The following is a 6,853-nucleotide window of genomic DNA, read 5'->3' on the forward strand; positions in this document are numbered from 1 at the left end:
GCACTGCGCGCCCAGTCCACCCTTCCGCCACCCGTCCCCGTCCCCGCCGGGAGAGCCGTGACGCGCGGCCCCGGGCCAGGGACTCTCAGTGGGGTCTGTTGCCGGCTGGCGGGGGGCGGGGGGCCTGTGGCACACTGGGGTCCGCTTCGCGAGACCCTCCAGGCACTGAGTGGGGGCGGGGCGCAGGTGAGCACCGGGCCTCAGGGAGCTCGGGGGCTGCGGGGCCTGAAAGGAAAAGCCAGCGGTCCCGCCTCCGCCTCGGCTGGGCTGTGCGTGGCCGGCGCTCGCCATGGTCGACAAAGACCTGTCGCCATGGTCTGGCCCCTGGAAGCAGAGCTGGGAGGGGCTCGCGAAGTCGCAGGCTGCGGGGGCAGGAGGACAGCGAGAGCTGTGACCTGTTTTGACCCTGGAGGGAAGGGAGAGAGGAGGCCTTGGACCAGAGGCGGGAGGGGAGGCGGGTCCCCGGAAATTCAATGACACAAGTGCCCAGCGAGGCTCAGGTTAAAATGTGCAGAGGAGGAAATGCCAGCTCTCTCTTGGTGGACACCCACTGACCGAGGGACAGACCCCGTTCTGGCGGCCGCGGCCCAGGGTGTGAGTGCGAACCTCAGAGAGTGGTGCCTCCCAGTCGACACTGGAGATGGGGGTGGGGGCTGGGCTGCCCCAGGCCAGATGAGCCAGGCTCTGAGCCAAGGTCGCAGGTGACAGACATGCATGTGGCCTGCCTGTGAGGACAGGACATCCCGGCTCCCACAGTCCCCTTTGTGGGGATGGACTGTGCCCAGCAGCACCCCCTTGTGGCAGTGGCGCTGGGCTCCTGGGGTGGGCTAAGTGGAGACCCCCCAACTGGAGGGAAGCTCCAGCTTCCTGAATCAAAGCCAGTCCCAGGAACCCCCCTGGCTGGGACCGCGTTTTCCCCTGGGAGGGGGGTGTCTGGAGTGCGGTGCACACATCGTCTCACTGGCCCTCACGGTGCAGCCTCTGCCCTGGGGATGTCTCTGCGCAGAGTCTCAGAGACTTAACTTAAATCGCTTGCCCACGGGCTCGGAGTGGCTGGGCGGGGCTCAGGAGCCCTCACACATGGCCTTTGTCTCTCTGAGGGGGCGCCCTGGCCCCCCTTGCCTCGGTTCAAGCACAGGTGGAAGGCTCCAGAAGCAGGGCTGCGGGACCCTCCCTAGGCCTAGCTCCAAGTCTCGGGAGGTGGCCCCCACAGAGGGGTGTGGGATGGGGCACCTCCTGGCCGAGCCCAGCCCTGGGCCCAGCGGCAGCGGGGGTGTGGGATCCTTATCTTCTCTCACGAGGTAAAGCCTGGAAACCTGTGAAAGGCAGCCAATCTCGCTCCCGCCAAGCCCGCCTGGGTGACCTTTGAGATGACTCAGGGGACCTCTGCGAGGGTCGGGGCGGTCACCACATTGCATCGGGATAAAGCGGGAAAGTTCATTGGAGGTGGATGGGGGGTCAGGATGTCTGCAGGGCCTGAGCTCTGCTCAGAAACAACAGGGCACTCTCTCGGACCCCTGGGACCCTCCCAGGAAGCAAGAGGCCTGGGTGCAGCCTCTGTCGCCCCCATCCCTGAGTCCTCCCTCCTGACCGGTAATCCTGGGCCAGCTCAGGCTCCCCACTGGGGCACGGCTCATGCAGGTTGAGTATTCAGGAAACATTTTCTGGATGGGTGCATGGATGGATGGATAGATGGATGGATGATGGGTGGACGTGTGGACGGGTGCGTGGATGGATGGATGTAGATGGATGGGTGGCTGTGCTCACCTATCTCCCCATGAGGTGGCCAGGATGCAGGAGGGCCGCAGGGGCAGTGAGCGGGGCTGTCTCCTGCCTAGGTCTAAGGGCGGCCCTGCACACCAGTCGGAGCGCGCAAACTGTGAACAGCTGCCCCTGGCTCTGACTCCACGGAGTGCTGACTCTCCTTCTGTAAGAGCCAGCACTGCTGGCAGCCGGCGTGACAGCCGAGCCTGCCAAGGAGCACGTTCAGTGGCAGCGGACGCCCCTGTCACCCTTGTGTCCCGTGACTCACAGCCAGCCACGTGGGTCTTGGGTCTGCCCCTCGCTGGCCTGGACTCTCACTTCTGTCCTTTGTCAAGGTGGCTTGTTGGTGCCACGGTGAGAGGGACTCCCGCAGAAACCCGAACTCTACCCCAAACACCCAATTCTCAGCCTCTTGCCTACACATGAATCAAGTCCCAGAGGCTCTTCTCCCCTTCCTGGGAGCCCGGATTAGGTGACCCTGCACCCCAGCCTCACAGGTGCCTCTCAGACTTCGAGGTCACCGTTTGAAGCACAAACCAAGGACAGCATTCGAGTGCATTTTGAAAGTCGAAGCAACATCAGCGAAAAATCTGCATTTTGCCTTTTCAAACAAAATGTGAAGAGCCCGCACCCACCCGTCCAGTGGGGCGTCACCGGACCCTCTGGTGGGCCACATGGCCTCTCTCTGCACCAGTAGTTTGCCGAGAAATGGTGACAGCTGAATTTGCATGATACAGCTACAGATGGGATTCGCAAAAACATGTCTGTTTACGGGGTTTGGATCTGAGAATAATCCCTTTACCCAGTCATGTTGGGAAAAGTCAAAATATTCACTTTCTCTTGCCCCCATGAACAAAGCCAGTGCTGTTGATGCTTCCCGGATGGAGGATGGGGGATGGATGCAGGAGGGATGGACAGAGGGACCAAGGATGGATGGAGGGACGGGCAGAGAGAGCTCTGCAGTCCACGTACCACCCTTGACCCAGGAGGACACACGTGTTCCTGTCCAGAGACACTCCCTGTGCTCGGGAAACTGGGGCTCTGGCTGCTGAGGGTGACGCCCGTGGGGCGTGGGGGGCTCAGATTCCCCTGCGCTGCCAGGAGACACCCGCGGCATTCAGACCCGCTCACACCCCGCTCTGCCCTGGGGCAAGTCCCTCCCGCTCTGTGAACCTTCACCTGCAAAACACATGCAGGCTGTGGTAGGATCTCCCCTGGAGGGCTTAGCGCAGTGCCTGGTGGCAGACTGGGCTCGACGCGGGAGCCTCGCAGTCATTCGCCGTCTGAGTTACTCTCCAGGGAGAGAGGCAGAGTGGGAAGCCCGGGGTGCCTCCCAGGAAGCCGTCTCGGCCTGACTCCCTCCAAAGGCCGCCCCTCGGGGACCCCCACAGACCTGACGGCCACCAGGCTTCCGAGAGCTCGGGGCTGTGTGGCTGCACTTCTGCACCCGGCTCTCCTCCAGCTCAGATGCCACGGTCGCCCCAGCAGCCACTTCCTGTCGCGTGTCTGCGTGGGGGCGCGTGTGCGCAGGTGCCTGTGTGCGCGCCTTTCGAGGCGCTGCGTTCTGCTGCTGAGTCGGTATCTCCGTGTTCCAGTCACCACAGCATTTTTCCCCCTACCTGGTCACCCACCCACCCAAACCAGCTTGTCAAAGGGACAGCAGGAAGTCCCGGGGCACAGAAACCCTTGCAACAGCGATATTTGGGTGTAGTAGGTGCTGGGGACGCCTGACACATGGACCTGGCTCCTTCGGGGCACTGCTGAGTGACGCTGGGCAGCTCACAAGGCGCTCAGGACAATAACAGCGATTGTACCTGTGAGGCTTAAAGGAGACCTCCGGCCAGCCACCCGGCACTCGAAATGCGAGAGGCTCTTACAGTCCCCTCTGCTGCTGGACCACAACGAGCTGTGAGCAATGTGCTGCATTCAGTGCTAATCTTATGTAGTGTGACGTTCGGCAGTCACACGTGATGTTAAAGTACACTAGAAACATTGTTGAAATATGTTACAAACGTAGATAGACCATAGAGCCTATTTTTTAAAAAAAATCTCTGAGTCAGCTTAACACAGACCTGTGGCTTCTATGACAGAATAGATTGCATTTAAAGATCATAGTTGCTGCGCTTTGCCAAGCTGCTGGCTTGTTCATTCGGCGTTTCATTCGACAGCTGTTTTTTGACCAGCTCCCATGGGCTGAGCTCAGTTTGCAGTGCTGGGTGCAAAATGGGGGCAGGACAGAGGTGGTCCCTGCTGCCACCGAGCCGACAGTCTAGAGGGATGCGACTGAGCACGCCACCCCACATGCACGGCGGTGGGGGGAGCAGAGAAGGAGAGCGGGGATGGGGGGGTCAAGGAGAACGTGAGGGGGTGAGCCAGGGGTCCCTCTGCTGGGATGGCCAGTGCAAAGGCTCTGGGGCCAGGGCATGCTGGGAGGGACTGCCGTGCTGCAGGAGATGAGGTCACCGGCGACTGGCACAGGAAGAAGTTAGATTTTGCCTTTGGGGAGGACTCCCTGTGGGCAGGAGAGACGGGGCCTCACCAAGGCTCACCGCATCCTGGCTGGTGGCTTAGGACAGTCCGAAGGGGCCAGGGTGGTGCAGGTGGCAGGTGCAGAGGTGGCCTGTGACCCTCCTTCCATACTTTGGGGTATGTGGCTGGTCCTGACACCTCTTCCACCTGGGTTTCATCTGCTCTCCTGGATAGGGACCCCCCTGCCTCACGCCTCTCCTGCGGACTGTCCTGTACTTAGCACGGGGCCTCCCTCCCTAAAGAAAACGGGCGTCTTAAGCTGACCCGGCTAAAAGGCGGGCTCCGGGGGTGCCGTGCATGTGCAGTCTGTGGGCTCCTCTCCGGGGGGCCATCCCCGGAGTGCCATGGGAACCACCGCCCCAGGCGTGTGTCGCAGGTAGTCCTGGCAAATAGCTCTGAGTCCCAGAGTATGTGTATGGCGGAGAGATTTTGTGCGACGGTGTCTCCTCTTCCTGAAATATGCTGAGTTGACCCAGTCCGGACCTGCGCATGATGCACACACAGCAAGTGTTTGGAAGAGAGTTTTCCATCAAGTTTCCATCATTCACTCACACCCAGCCTGCCCGCGGAGCCTCCCTAGGACCCTGGGAGGAACACAGGGTGGTGAATGTCCCCATCGTCCAGGTTAGGGAACTGGGACTCAGGGAAGTGTTGTGACTGGGTCAGGACCGCACAGCGGGGAGGTCTGGGTCTGCTGACTCGGCTCTTCCCCAAACAGCTGGGCAACAGTGTGGCCCAACACAGGGCAGCCAGGCGGCGACAGTGCCCTCCACACCCACCAGGGGGCAGCAGATGACTGTCTGGGTTGTTGGCTGACAAGGGGGCCTGTGTCCCAGCCCCCGGCTCATCACCTTGGTTGGTTCTCTGTCCAGCAGGATGGCCAAGGGCAGTGAGGACAGAGGTCCCTTTCTTGCTGAGGGCGCTACCTGTGGGAGAGAGACATAGACACAGGCCTTTATGGGGCACCAGGAAGAGGGCACCCCAAGCGAGGGGCTGTGGGAGCTGCGTTCGGCACCAAGCATGGTGCAAAGCCTCTGGGTAGTTCATCCTGTTCATTCTTCACAAGTGATTCTGCCGGGTATGGTGGGGCGCTCTCCATTCTACAGGGGAGGGGCGGGGCGGTGCTAGCGGAAGGTGCCTGCGCAGCCTCTGAGTGGAGGCTGGAGGGGCTGGGGTTCAGGCTCTGTCCCCCACTTTGCAATTTCTCAGGGCTGCAGAATGTTTGCTTTTGTCTCAGGCAAGGAAGGCAGACCCCCCCCCTCCACAGGCAGATTCCCTCCTGAGCATGTTCTCCAAGGTGCCACACCCTGTTTCCTCAGAGGAAGGATGCTGGACAGGAACGTAGAGCCCGCTGGGCATTTGGCCTGATTTTACTCTTGCCGGGGCCACTCCCCGCAGGCCCTGGGAGGCCAGCTCCTCCCCCACCTCTCTCCCTGGGCCAGACCCTGGCCCGAGGGCCCTGCTTCCACCTCAGTTTGCGAAGGAGCAAGTCTGACTCTGCAGAGGCCAATTCTCAGAACAGAGGGCCCACGGGACTCTCTCTGGGTTCAAAATGAGGCGAAGGTGTCACCCTGCTCTGGCTCCAGCACCAGAAATGCCAGAGGAAGAGGGGGACTGGGCCACGCGTGTCCCAGTGTGTCCCAGCTCACACAGGTACAGGGCTCAATCACAAGAGTCCAGGGCGGTGGCCCCTCTGAGATTGGTCACCCCACACCCAGACTCCAGGACAGATCACGGTTCAGACTTGTCCAGGGCTGCCCAGTACATCAGAGATGGGAATCAAGGGGCTCCTGACGGCTGGGGACACCATTTCATTGCCAGATGGGCTCTTTATGTCGCTGAAGCCCTCCTACTGCCGCAGGAGACCAGCTGCTGAGAACACTACCCTCCCTCCAGGGCGTGGCCCAGGAAAGAGTTCAGGCCAAGGTCAGCGGACCCCGCAGCCAGCACGGGGGCGGGCGCCACCCGGCCGGCCAGGCCTCATCCCCTTTCCTCGCCCGCACTTACTTATCTCACAAAATCCACCTCGGATGCCACGATTTGCCATCTGGGCAGCGGCGAGTGGCCGGAGCGGCCTCTAGGCTTTAAGCAGGGGACTCCCGGTCTTTGTTTGGGGGTCTGGGGGTTTCTTGCCGGGCAGGCCAAGGTGGCAGATGGGGACGGAGCTCTGGGCGGGTACCCCACCGCTGTGCCCCCAGCCTCCAGTTATGCCCCGGGAGGGCAGCTGACCGGCCAAGGGGGCGTGGGAGGCCTCTGCCCAGTCGACTCCCGCCCCCGCCCCGAGTCTGTGTTCCACGAGGGGCCATGCGGAGGCGCCCGTCGCGATAGAGGCCACCGCCCGATCTTCAGGAGCGGAACTCGCGAGGGACGCAGAGACGGCGACCCCGCTCTCACTCCATAAACGAGGTCGCTAGTCCCGAGCACAGATCTCCCCCAAGACCGGGCGCCCACGGAGTAAATCTGCGGGCCGGGGACCCAGCCCTCCGTAACTTTCGTGGGCGGCGGCGGGGCAGGAAGTGGGGGGTGGTGGCGGGGGCGGCGCCTGGGTCGCAGGGAGGTG

Source organism: Pteropus alecto, unplaced genomic scaffold (assembly GCF_000325575.1).
Source record: "Pteropus alecto unplaced genomic scaffold, ASM32557v1 scaffold67, whole genome shotgun sequence".
Taxonomy (NCBI): Eukaryota; Metazoa; Chordata; class Mammalia; order Chiroptera; family Pteropodidae; genus Pteropus; species Pteropus alecto.